We start from the raw sequence: 14,349 nt of genomic DNA, 5'->3' as shown, positions 1-14,349 counted from the left end.
TGCATGGTGCATGTTGTATGTTGTATGGTGCATGTTGCATGGTGTATGTTGTGTGTTGTATGGTGTATGTTGTATGTTGCACGGTGCATGTTGTATGGTGTATGTTGTATGTTGCATGGTGCATGTTGTTTGGTGTATGGTGTATGTTGTATGTTGCATGCTGTATGTTGTATGTTGCATGGTGCATGTTGTATGGTGCATATTGTATGGTGTATGTTGCATGGTGCATGTTGTGTGGTGTATGTTGTATGGTGTATGTTGCATGGTGCATGTTGTATGGTGTATACTGTATGTTGTATGGTGCATGTTGTATGGTGTATGTTGTATGGTGCGTGTTGTATGGTGCATGTTGTGTTATACGGTGCATGTTTTATGGTGTATGTTGCATGGTGCATCTTGTATGGTGTATGCTGTATGTTGTATGGTGCATGATGCACGTTGTATGGTGTATGTTTTATGGTGTATGTGGTATGGTGCATGTTGTATGGTGTATGTTGTATGGTGTATGTTGCATGATGTATGTTGCATGTTGTTTGGTGTATGGTGTATGTTGTATGGGGTATGTTGTATGTTGCATGGTGCATGCTGCATGTTGCATGGTGTATGTTGTATGGTACATGTTGCATGTTGTATGGTGTAGGTTATATGGTGCATGTTGTATGGTGCATGGTGTATGCTGCATGGTGCATGTTGTATGTTGTATGGTGCATGTTCTATGTTGCATGGTGCATGTTGCATGGTGTATGTTGTGTGTTGTATGGTGTATGTTGTATGTTGCATGGTGCATGTTGTTTGGTGTATGGTGTATGTTGTATGTTGCATTGTGCATGTTGTATGGTGAATGTTGTATGTTGCATGGTGCATGTTGTATGGTGTATGTTGTATGGTGCATGTTGTATGGTGCATGTTGTATGGTGTATGTTGTACTGTGTATGTTGTATGGTGTATGTTGCATGGTGCATGTTGTATGGTGTATGTTGTAGGTTGCATGGTGCATGTTGTATGGTGTATGCTGTATGTTGTATGGTGCATGTTGTATGGCGTATGTTGTATGGTGCGTGTTGTATGGTGCATGTTGTATGGTGTATGTTAAATGGTGCATGTTGTATGTTGAATGTTGTATGGTGTATGTTGCATGGTGCATATTTTATGGTGTATGTTTTATGGTGTATGTAGTATGGTGCATGTTGTATGGTGTATGTTGTATGGTGCGTGTTGTATGGTGCATGTTGTATGGTGTATGTTAAATGGTGCATGTTGTATGTTGAATGTTGTATGGTGTATGTTGTATGTTGCATGGTGCATGTTGTAAGGTGTATGTTTTATGGTGTATGTAGTATGGTGCATGGTGTATGTTGTATGGTGTACGTTGCATGATGTATGTTGCATGTTGCATGATGTTTGGTGTATGTTGTATGGTGTATGGTGCATGTTGCATGGTTCATGCTGCATATTGCATGGTGAATGTTGTATGGTGCATGTTGCATGTTGTATGGTGTAGGTTATATGGTGCATGTTGTATGGTGCATGGTGTATGTTGCATGGTGCATGTTGTATGTTGTATGGTGCATGTTGTATGGTGCATGTTGTATGGTGTATGTTGTATGTTGCATGGTGCATGTTGCATGGTGTATGTTGTGTGTTGTATGGTGTGTTGTAGGTTGCACGGTGCATGTTGTTTGGTGTATGGTGTATGTTGCATGTTGCATGGTGCATGTTTTATAGTGTACCTTGTATGTTGCATGGTGCATGTTGTATGGTGTATGTTGTATGTTGCATGGTGCATGTTGTATGGTGTAAGTTGTATGGTGTATGTCGTATAGTGTATGTTGCATAGTGCATGGTGCATGTTGTATGATGTATTTTGCATGGTGCATGTTGTAAGGTGTATGTTGCATGGTGTATGGTGTATGTTGCATGGTGCATGTTGTATGGTGTAGGTTATATTGTGCATGTTGTATGGTGCATGGTGTATGGTGCATGGTGCATATTGAATGTTGTATGGTGCATGGTGTATGTTGTATGTTGCATGGTGCATATTGCATGGTGTATGTTGTGTGTTGCATGGTGTATGTTGTATGTTGCATGGTGCATGTTGTTTGGTGTATGGTGTATGTTGTATGGTGCATGTTGTATGGTGTATGTTGTATGGTGTATGTTGTATGTTGTATGGTGTATGTTGTATGGTGTATGTTGTATGTGGCATGGTGCATGTTGCATGGTGTATGCTGAGTGTTGTATGGTGTATGTTGTATGTTGCATGGTGCATGTTGTTTGGTGTATGGTGTATGTTGTATGGTGCATGTTGTATGGTGTATGTTGTATGGTGTATGTTGTATGTTGTATGGTGTATGTTGTATGTGGCATGGTGCATGTTGCATGGTGTATGCTGAGTGTTGTATGGTGTATGTTGTATGTTGCATGGTGCATGTTGTTTGGTGTATGGTGTATGTTGTATGTTGCATGGTGCATGATGTATGGTGTATGTTGTATGTTGCATGGTGCATGTTGTATGGTGCATGGTGCATGTTGTATGGTGCATGTTGTATGGTGCATGTTGTATGGTTTATGTTGCATGTTGTATTGTGCATGTTGTATGGTGTATGTTGTATGTTGCATGGTTCATGTTGTATGGTGTATGTTGTATGGTGCATGTTGTATGGTGTATGTCGCATGGTGCATGTTGTATGGTGTATGTTGTATGCTGCATGTTGTATGGTGCATGTTGTATGTTGTATGGTGCATGTTGTATGGTGCATGCTGTATGGTGCATGTTGTATGTTGCATGTTGTGTGTTGTATGGTGCATGTTGTATGGTGTATGTTGTATGTTGCATGGTGCATATTGCATGGTGTATGTTGTGTGTTGCATGGTGTATGTTGTATGTTGCATGGTGCATGTTGTATGGTGTATGTTGTATGTTGCATGGTGCATGTTGTATGGTGTATGTTGTATGGTGTATGTTGCATGATGTATGTTGCATGTTGCATGTTGTTTGGTGTATGTTGTATGTTGTATGGTGTATGGTGCATATTGCATGGTTCATGCTGCATGTTGCATGGTGTATGTTGTATGGTGCATGTTGCATGTTGTATTGTGTAGGTTATATGGTGCATGTTGTATGGTGCATGGTGTATGTTGCATGGTGCATGTTGTATGGTGCATGTTGTATGGTGTATGTTGTATGTTGCATGGTGCATGTTGCATGGTGTATGTTGTGTGTTGTATGGTGTATGTTGTATGTTGCACGTTGCATGTTGTATGGTGTATGTTGTATGTTGCATGGTGCATGTTGTTTGGTGTATGGTGTATGTTGTATGTTGCATGGTGCATGCTGTATGTTGTATGGTGTATGTTGTATGTTGCATGGTGCATGTTGTATGGTGCATATTGTATGGTGTATGTTGCATGGTGCATGTTGTGTGGTGTATGTTGTATGGTGTATGTTGCATGGTGCATGTTGTATGGTGTATGCTGTATGTTGTATGGTGCATGTTGTATGGTGTATGTTGTATGGTGCGTGTTGTATGGTGCATGTTGTGTTATATGGTGCATGTTTTATGGTGTATGTTGCATGGTGCATCTTGTATGGTGTATGCTGTATGTTGTATGGTGCATGATGCATGTTGTATGGTGTATGTTTTATGGTGTATGTGGTATGGTGCATGTTGCATGATGTATGTTGCATGTTGTTTGGTGTATGGTGTATGTTGTATGGTGTATGTTGTATGTTGCATGTTGTATGCTGTATGTTGTATGGTGCATGTTGTATGGTGTATGTTGTATGGTGCGTGTTGTATGGTGCATGTTGTGTTATATGGTGCATGTTTTATGGTGTATGTTGCATGGTGCATCTTGTATGGTGTATGCTGTATGTTGTATGCTGTATGTTGTATGGTGCATGATGCATGTTGTATGGTGTATGTTTTATGGTGTATGTGGTATGGTGCATGTTGCATGATGTATGTTGCATGTTGTTTGGTGTATGGTGTATGTTGTATGGTGTATGTTGTATGTTACATGGTGCATGCTGCATGTTGCATGGTGTATGTTGTATGGTACATGTTGCATGTTGTATGGTGTAGGTTATATGGTGCATGTTGTATGGTGCATGTTGTATGGTGTATGTTGCATGATGTATGTTGCATGTTGTTTGGTGTATGGTGTATGTTGTATGGTGTATGTTGTATGTTGCATGGTGTATGCTGCATGGTGCATGTTGTATGTTGTATGGTGCATGTTCTATGTTGCATGGTGCATGTTGCATGGTGTATGTTGTGTGTTGTATGGTGTATGTTGTATGTTGCATGGTGCATGTTGTTTGGTGTATGGTGTATGTTGTATGTTGCATTGTGCATGTTGTATGGTGAATGTTGTATGTTGCATGGTGCATGTTGTATGGTGTATGTTGTATGGTGCATGTTGTATGGTGCATGTTGTATGGTGTATGTTGTATGGTGTATGTTGTATGTTGCATGGTGCATGTTGTATGGTGTATGTTGTAGGTTGCATGGTGCATGTTGTATGGTGTATGCTGTATGTTGTATGGTGCATGGTGCATGTTGTATGGCGTATGTTGTATGGTGCGTGTTGTATGGTGCATGTTGTATGGTGTATGTTAAATGGTGCATGTTGTATGTTGAATGTTGTATGGTGTATGTTGTATGTTGCATGGTGCATGTTTTATGGTGTATGCTTTATGGTGTATGTAGTATGGTGCATGTTGTATGGTGTATGTTGTATGGTGCGTGTTGTATGGTGCATGTTGTATGGTGTATGTTAAATGGTGCATGTTGTATGTTGAATGTTGTATGGTGTATGTTGTATGTTGCATGGTGCATGTTGTAAGGTGTATGTTTTATGGTGTATGTAGTATGGTGTATGTTGTATGGTGTACGTTGCATGATGTATGTTGCATGTTGTTTGGTGTATGTTGTATGGTGTATGGTGCATGTTGCATGGTTCATGCTGCATGTTGCATGGTGAATGTTGTATGGTGCATGTTGCATGTTGTATGGTGTAGGTTATATGGTGCATGTTGTATGGTGCATGGTGTATGTTGCATGGTGCATGTTGTATGTTGCATGGTGCATGTTGCATGGTGTATGTTGTGTGTTGTATGGTGTGTTGTAGGTTGCACGGTGCATGTTGTTTGGTGTATGGTGTATGTTGTATGTTGCATGGTGCATGTTTTATAGTGTACCTTGTATGTTGCATGGTGCATGTTGTATGGTGTAAGTTGCATGTTGTATTGTGTATGTTGTATGGTGTATGTTGCATGGTGCATGTTATATGGTGTATGTTGTATGGTGTATGGTGCATATTGTATGGTGCATGTTGTATGGTGCATGTTGTATGTTGTATGGTGCATGTTGTATGGTGTATGTTGTATGTTGCATGGTGCATGTTGTATGGTGTATGGTGTATGTTGCACGATGCATGTTGTATGATGTAGGTTGTATGGTACACGTTGCATGGTGCATGTTGCATAATGTATGTTGCATGCTGCATGTTGTATGTTGTATGATGCATGGTGTATGTTGTATGTTGCATGGTGCATGTTGTATCATGTTTGTTGTATGGTGTATGTTGTATGGTGCATGTTGTATAGTGTATGGCAGACGCGGTACTGTATAAGGTGCGCGTCTCTGACTGGGGAGCACCTAGATAGAGCAGCATTAAATGATGTCAGTGCCAGTCCCCCCTGGCATCACTCCCCCATGGTGATGCACTAATGGGAAGACCCCCGGCCGGCTGGTGGTCACTAGAGGGGAGGGGGGGGAGCTCCTAGATAACCCCCCTTGCATCACTCCCCCTTAGTGATGCACTAACCGGAAGACCCCCAGCCGGCCAGTGGTCACTAGAGGGGTGGGGTCCTACGGCCACTCCTACAGGGGTTAAAGCTAGGCGTCCGGCCGGGAACTTCCTCTTTTCCTCCCGGCGGACGCCTGGAAGCTGTTGTACTCCTGCAATAATGTCAGACCCCCTGGTTGAGGCCCTGCTGAAGGGAGCAGCACAGAAAGGTGAGCACTGGTTTCAGGCCATTTTTACCAGGGTCAGGGCTCAACTTTCTGTCCCCTCTCCTCCCCCCCCTGCTCACAATCCCCTCACCCCGTCCATTTCCCCTGCACCTCCAGGTCCCTGCGTGTCCGGCTCGCCCCCGACGCTGACCGGCACCCCAGCTGCGGGTCGCTGTGTGCCGGGGGTCCGGAGAGCGGAGCTGCCCAGTGTCCTACGCCGGTGCCCCTCTCTGTTCCGCGGCGGTCTGCCCGGATTCCTACGCCGGAGCCACTCTCGGCATCGCAGCGGTCCGGGGCCCTCCCTGCTGCGGGTGTGCAGGCGACTGCCCGGAGGAGGCGGGGTCGGGCTGGGCGACGCACCCGCCGTAAAAATGTTCACAGTCCCCCGTCGGAGGGGGCGGCGGGTCGTGCCGGTACGCGTGCGGCGCCGCCACTTTCCCCCGCAGCGTGGGGGTGCAGCGCCGGGCGGCTAGAGGCATCGCCCCATTCCCCGACCGCTCCGGTGATGCTGCGGGCGGTGCAGGGGGAAGGGCGGACCGCCCGCTTACCCCGCGCCCCAGAGCGGCTCCAGGTCGGGGAGGGGGCGGCCTCGCCGCCTTGCAGCTGCCGGCGACGTCCGGCTCCCTCCTCGTGCTCGGTCCTTCGCTCCGAGCAAGCTCCGCCCACTTACTTCCGGTCCCCGCCCACAGACTTCCGGTCACCGCATCAAAGCGCTGAAAACAGCGCTAGCTAGCCAGTCCTCCATTACCTTCCCTGCGGGCACATATATGCCGCCCGCAGGAGTAGCCTGGAGACTGGCATTACCGCCACACGGTCTCCAGAGCGCGCTGATCGGTCGCACCAGACCGATCAGCGCGCTGATTGTTTACCTGGCCTTACCTCCAGACTACCCCCGGCAGACGCAGCACTGATGCCTGCTCGGGGGTATCAGGGGTCAGGCCGTGGAGGTTACAGCACAGCTGAAGAGCGCATTGTTCGGTCCAAAAGAACCGAGCAAGGCGCTCAACAGCTGCACAGCGGGAATCACTGCGAAAGATCAGTAAACGCACCAAACACGGACATATTTACACCTCCCCCCACTGCCCAAAATCCTAATAAACAGTATACGTTTACCGCTGCCCTGTCAAATTCCAGCAACGGGATAGAATACGGTTACCTCCTAACCCCCCCCCCCCAATGTTAGAATCCCCTCCCCCCATTACACCGCGAAGCAACGGCGGACGAAGGCGGAGACGCCAAAACATCCTCCCAATCTTCCTCCGATAAACTCCCGTCACCATTCGCGCTACCCCTCTAAAAGCTCCCATAGGAGCCGCCGTAGATCCCGGGCCTCAGAAGGGCTGTCATCAGCATCTGAGGGGTCCGAGGTATCGCAGAGCCCGGATAGGAGGCTCCATGCACGGGACAAATTTTCTAAAATTACGGCACTCTCTAGGGCTTTCAGCCGGGAAGAACAATCCCCCGCGGCTTCCAGCCACAACTGCCACGCAGTCACGGAAGAAAGAGCCGTTAATCCGCCACTATGTGGTTGTAATCAGGCTCCAACGCACGATACTCAGTGCATTGGCCAGCACATCGGCCAGTCCCTCGCTGCAGCGGGAGCCAGAGTTTCCCCATCCTGCGACATCACCCCGTCAACATCTGCGGGGGTTCCTCCAGGATCGGAGTACACTCGTCCAGAATCACACAGCGGTGAGTGTTCCAAGGGTAACAAGGAAAGGTTACACTAAGGGGTTAACTTAAAAGAAATGGAGCTAACTTCAGCGGTAAAGGAGTGAATCTTACAATTATCTAAGTCAAAAGGAAAAGTGGACCAGTTAAGCTGGTGGCTGAGTGGTTAAGCTCTTGGTTTACGGAATAGTAAAGTTTAGAGTCCTAGCCCCAAATAATCTTTCGATAGGGGTTTCGATAGGGAGAGATCAAAAAAGCTGATTAACCATGAATAATTGGCGCCGTGCAAATTCATGCTCCGCTGGGGGGCTCCAACGGGTTTTTTATTCCCTTTAGGGTAACAAGAACACCAACCTTATCCGATAACATAAAATCGGCTCGCGAATTCCTCCACATACTTTAAAAAAAAAACAAAACAAATTATACCAAATAAGGAACCCGGTAAATACCGCCTAATCCATCATCTATAAGCTCACCCAAAGGGCGATTCGGTTAACGACGCAATTTTCCCAGAAGAAGCTTCCGTCTCATACGCGTCTTTTGATAAGGCGGTATAGTTAGTCCGGGCAGCCGGACCCTAGCCAAATCCGACATTGAATCGGCATTCCGTTTATTACCCGGGCACCCCGAATGTTTCCACCTTCTGGGCTGCAAAGAGGACTAGCTCTATTACTTTGACATGTGCCTTCCAATGGGATGTTTCCATTTCATGTCACTAGTTTGAGCTATTCAGCACCTTTATAGGTTGGGTACAAAACGGGCAGTAAATCCCTAATTCACTACCTCGACAATTTCCTGTTCGTCAGCCCCAGAAATTCTAATCTCTGCTCCGAGTGACTAGAAAAATTCAAAACTATCTCACACAAATTCGGAATGCCAATGTCACCGGAGAAAACGGAGGGACCATGTAAGGTGTTGCCCCTTTTGGGCATCGAAATAGATACCACTTCAATGGTTTTCCGCTTACCAGGGGATAAAATACAACCCAGCAAATGTTGAAAGGCTTTGGCTAAGTAAGCAAGGTAACCCCTACAGCAAATGCACGCATGTGCGTCAGGGCTAGAGAGACCGCGAGCAAGGAATTAGGGCTGACAATAGGGTGGAACAAAAACGAGGGTTTGCAGTCTATAATAACCAATGGTGCAAATTTGGTTGGCCAGAGAAATGGACGACAACAAAGTGGGGGCAAGACCCGGCCCTATGGGAATTGTTTGCGGTAGTAGCAGCAATGGAGATATGGGCCGATCAGTTGAGAAACATGAACATTCGTTTCCAAACAAAAAACGAGAAAACAGCGAAGAGATTAAATCGCATATCTTATTCAATACTTCAAAAATTGTGTTAATACTATGATAAACTTTTTCCCTACAAAAAGTGGTACACAGACAGGGTGTTGGATAGAGAATGCTAATAATAATAATACTAGTACTCTGTAGAAAGGAATAATTCCTTCATAGTGCTACCTAGAAAGTAATAAAGCCCCTTTTTCTCTTAGACATACTCGCTCTTTTGCGCCAGCTAGCGCTGATATGCCTAGAAAACAATATTTGGTGTAGAGCCACCGCGGTGGCGGAAGTAGATGAGAATATCATTAACCCACTGTTAGTTTCCAATTGGCAGGCTTTCAGAATCCAGCAGCCCAACGCGCAAACCTGGGGTATTCGGTGTCCACGGTCCCTGAGGGACCCAGTGGCCAATCATTGATGCCCTTAATACGGGCCTCCGTTTCGCCAGCTACCTGGCAGGTGTATGGTAAGGCTTGGGAGGAGTGGTGCTCACTAATTCAGGGTAGGCCAGTCGGCGAAAGCGACGGAGCACGAAGCGAGGTGACAACTGATGTTCTATTACGGTTGAGAGAAGGCGGGGCGTCGGGCACCTCGGCACAACGCAAATTTATCAGGGCTGGTATTTTCTTTCAATTATTGGGATGGGTAGAGGTAACTAAATCCTTCTGCATAAGACAAGCCATAAAAGGTTGGAAAAGGCTTCAGCCAAGCCAAGAATGTTGCCGCCCCATTTCTCTGGGACTACTGCAGGACCTGATTGCGATATCCCCTTCAGTCTGCTCATCGCAATATGAGGTAGCCCTCATATCGGCAGCTGTTGTGACCGTCTTTTCGGAGCACTGCGTAACAGCTAATCGCTACCGCGGCCAAAAAAAAAAAAAAAAAAAAAAAACGCATGGGAAGGAGGCCTAATTAACGAGGACATAGTTATATGCAGCGACGCCCTGCGGATCAGGGTTAGAAAATCCAAATGCGATCCCACCGGTAGGGGCACATGGGTCCTGGTTAACTCTACAGAGGACCCACCTTGCCCGTTAAAAATGGTTAAAACATACGCCGCAATAAGACACGCGAGTAGATTTTTCTTCACGCATACAGACGGGTCCCCTTTAACCAAGTACCAATTCCAGGCAATGTTCAAGCTATGCATAAAAAAAAAAAAAAAAAAAAAAAAAAAAAAAACACGGCGCAAATCCAAAGGAGTACGGAACACATTAGTTCCGGATAGGGGCGGCCATAGAGGCAGCTAAGGCAGGAGTGTCAGAGGCCGAAGTGCAGAGAATGGGGCGTTGGAAGTCCGCAGGCTTCGCCAGATACATAACACCCGACCTGCTTAATTAACATGTGTTGTCTCTTACAGAGGTTGAAGTTTGGGGTGTAGGAGATTCCTACGTATACTGGGCCGAAAAGAGGGCCAAACTGCGGCCAGGAGGAACAAATCTTCACCTCCCGGGCATAAAAGTTAACTGGAGGTGGAACAGAGGCCTTCGGTGGAAACAGGTGTTCAAGGAGATGGTTGGCATGGCAAGGAGGGCGAAACGCCCTGGGATAATGGTGTTACACCCGGGTGGCAATGACCTTGGCAAACAAAAGGTGGCCGAATTGTACAAATGGGTGACAACGGATATGGAACGGGTCAGCTGTCTGTTCAGGAACATGATACTGGTGTGGTCGGAGATAACACCACGGGCCGCATGGCGCGGCGCAAGAGATAAAAAAGCCATAGAGTGAACAAGGGGTAAATTCAATGCTCGGAACGGAAAATATGTGAGAGGAGGAGGCGGTATTGTGATTCGTCACCACCCGCTACAAGGGGACAACACGCCACAATTAAGACCGGACGGAGTTCACCTGACAGACATTGGCCTCGATAATTTTTTGTTGGTTGGGTTTACAGGATGGGGTTGAACAGGCCCCAAAAGTGTTGGGTGGGGTCGGAGTCCCGTGTAGATAATACACGGGATCCTCCATGGCGGAAGAAGCGGAGGAGGGCAAAGGTCGTAACCGCTCGTTGGGCCAATTACCCTGTCGATCACGGACAGGAGCTCAGCGCGAGCGCCCGTTACGATATGTAATTGCCTTTCTCTGCTTATTTAATTAATAAACTGTGACCGACCTGTTCAACCCACCTAGGACTGTGTGTGTTTCATTGCGGGATTGATGGGAGGGGGAAGGCACTGGTTACGACACCCAGGTCTCCACAGTCTGGCAGACGCGGTACTGTATAAGGTGCGCGTCTCTGACTGGGGAGCACCTAGATAGAGCAGCATTAAATGATGTCAGTGCCAGTCCCCCCTGGCATCACTCCCCCATGGTGATGCACTAATGGGAAGACCCCCGGCCGGCTGGTGGTCACTAGAGGGGAGGGGGGGAGCTCCTAGATAACCCCCCTTGCATCACTCCCCCTTAGTGATGCACTAACCGGAAGACCCCCAGCCAGCCAGTGGTCACTAGAGGGGTGGGGTCCTACAGCCACTCCTACAGGGGTTAAAGCTAGGCGTCCGGCCGGGAACTTCCTCTTTTCCTCCCGGCGGACGCCTGGAAGCTGTTGTCCCACCCTCCCTCCCCTTTTAAAGGCTAATGATGATACTAACCCGAGGGATGAGGTAAATTTGTAAATGCTATTATAATATTTTATATATATAAAAAAAAAAAAAAAAATGTATATACGTATGTGATATAACTAACCATAGTAACCTTTATTAAGTCACAGCGGAAGAAGCGGAGGAGGGCAAAGGTCGTAACCGCTCGTTGGGCCAATTACCCTGTCGATCACGGACAGGAGCTCAGCGCGAGCGCCCGTTACGATATGTAATTGCCTTTCTCTGCTTATTTAATTAATAAACTGTGACCGACCTGTTCAACCCACCTAGGACTGTGTGTGTTTCATTGCGGGATTGATGGGAGGGGGGAAGGCACTGGTTACGACACCCAGGTCTCCACAGTCTGTTGTATGGTGCATGGTGCATGTTGTATGTTGCATGGTGCATATCGTATGGTATATGTTGTATGGTGTATGTTGTATGGTGCATGTTGTATGGTGTATGTTGTATGTTGCATGGTGCATGTTGTATGGTGTATGTTGCATGGTGCATGTTGTAAGGTGTATGTTGCATGGTGTATGGTGTATGTTGCATGGTGCATGTTGTATGGTGTAGGTTATATTGTGCATGTTGTATGGTGCATTGTGTATGGTGCATGGTGCATATTGAATGTTGTATGGAGCATGGTGTATGGTGTATGTTGTATGTTGCATGGTGCATATTGCATGGTGTATGTTGTGTGTTGCATGGTGTATGTTGCATGGTGCATGTTGTTTGGTGTATGGTGTATGTTGTGTGTTGCATGGTGCATGTTGTATGGTGTATGTTGCATGGTGCATGTTGTATGGTGTATGTTGTATGGTGTATGTTGTATGTTGTATGTGGCATGGTGTATGCTGAGTGTTGTATGGTGTATGTTGTATGTTGCATGGTGCATGTTGTTTGGTGTATGGTGTATGTTGCATGGTGCATGATGTATGGTGTATGTTGTATGTTGCATGGTGCATGTTGTATGGTGCATGGTGCATGTTGTATGGTGCATGTTGTATGGTGTATGTTGCATGTTGTAGTGTGCATGTTGTATGGTGTATGTTGTATGTTGCATGGTGCATGTTGGATGGTGTATGTTGTATGGTGCATGTTGTATGGTGTATGTCGCATGGTGCATGTTGTATTGTGTATGTTGTATGGTGTAAGTTGCATGGTGCATGTTGTATGGTGTATGTTGTATGCTGCATGTTGTATGGTGCATGTTGTATGTTGTATGGTGCATGTTGTATGGTGCATGCTGTATGGTGCATGTTGTATGTTGCATGTTGTGTGTTGTATGGTGCATGTTGTATGGTGTATGTTGTATGTTGCATGGTGCATATTGCATGGTGTATGTTGTGTGTTACATGGTGTATGTTGTATGTTGCATGGTGCATCTTGTATGGTGTATGTTGTATGTTGCATGGTGCATGTTGTATGGTGTATGTTGTATGGTGTATGTTGCATGATGTATGTTGCATGTTGCATGTTGTTTGGTGTATGTTGTATGGTGTATGGTGCATATTGCATGGTTCATGCTGCATGTTGCATGGTGAATGTTGTATGGTGCATGTTGCATGTTGTATGGTGTAGGTTATATGGTGCATGTTGTATGGTGCATGGTGTATGTTGCATGGTGCATGTTGTATGGTGCATGTTGTATGGTGTATGTTGTATGTTGCATGGTGCATGTTGCATGGTGTATGTTGTGTGTTGTATGGTGTATGTTGTATGTTGCATGGTGCATGTTGTATGGTGTATGTTGTATGTTGCATGTTGCATGTTGTATGGTGTATGTTGTATGGTGTATGTTGCATGATGTATGTTGCATGTTGCATGTTGTTTGGTGTATGTTGTATGTTGTATGGTGTATGGTGCATATTGCATGGTTCATGCTGCATGTTGCATGGTGAATGTTGTATGGTGCATGTTGCATGTTGTATGGTGTAGGTTATATGGTGCATGTTGTATGGTGCATGGTGTATGTTGCATGGTGCATGTTGTATGTTGTATGGTGCATGTTGTATGGTGTATGTTGTATGTTGCATGGTGCATGGTGCATGTTGCATGGTGTATGTTGTGTGTTGTATGGTGTATGTTGTATGTTGCACGGTGCATGTTGTATGGTGTATGTTGTATGTTGCATGGTGCATGTTGTTTGGTGTATGGTGTATGTTGTATGTTGCATGCTGTATGTTGTATGTTGTATGTTGCATGGTGCATGTTGTATGGTGCATATTGTATGGTGTATGTTGCATGGTGCATGTTGTGTGGTGTATGTTGTATGGTGTATGTTGCATGGTGCATGTTGTATGGTGTATACTGTATGTTGTATGGTGCATGTTGTATGGTGTATGTTGTATGGTGCGTGTTGTATGGTGCATGTTGTGTTATATGGTGCATGTTTTATGGTGTATGTTGCATGGTGCATGTTGCATGTTGTTTGGTGTATGTTGTATGGTGTATGGTGCATGTTGCATGGTTCATGCTGCATGTTGCATGGTGAATGTTGTATGGTGCATGTTGTATGGTGTAGGTTATATGGTGCATGTTGTATGGTGCATGGTGTATGTTGCATGGTGCATGTTGTATGTTGTATGGTGCATGTTGTATGGTGCATGTTGTATGGTGTATGTTGTATGTTGCATGGTGCATGTTGCATGGTGTATGTTGTGTGTTGTATGGTGTGTTGTAGGTTGCACGGTGCATGTTGTTTGGTGTATGGTGTATGTTGCATGGTGCATGTTTTATAGTGTACCTTGTATGTTGCATGGTGCATGTTGTATGGTGTAAGTTGTA

The 14,349-nt window shown here is 45.9% G+C and overlaps 1 long non-coding RNA gene across 1 annotated transcript; it reads left to right on the top strand.

Annotated features, from left to right (window-relative positions):
* The first annotated feature begins 7,448 nt into the window (after window positions 1-7,448).
* On the top strand, window positions 7,449-11,105 carry LOC143766981 (uncharacterized). Its single transcript, XR_013213672.1, has 2 exons — window positions 7,449-7,712; window positions 10,338-11,105. It is a non-coding gene; the product is annotated as an uncharacterized LOC143766981 (long non-coding RNA).
* Window positions 11,106-14,349: the final 3,244 nt, after the last annotated feature.

This window comes from Ranitomeya variabilis, chromosome 1 (genome assembly GCF_051348905.1).
Source record: "Ranitomeya variabilis isolate aRanVar5 chromosome 1, aRanVar5.hap1, whole genome shotgun sequence".
In the NCBI taxonomy this organism is placed as follows: domain Eukaryota; kingdom Metazoa; phylum Chordata; class Amphibia; order Anura; family Dendrobatidae; genus Ranitomeya; species Ranitomeya variabilis.
The sequence above is the reverse complement of the archived record's forward strand: the minus strand, read 5'-3'. Positions and strand labels throughout refer to the sequence as shown.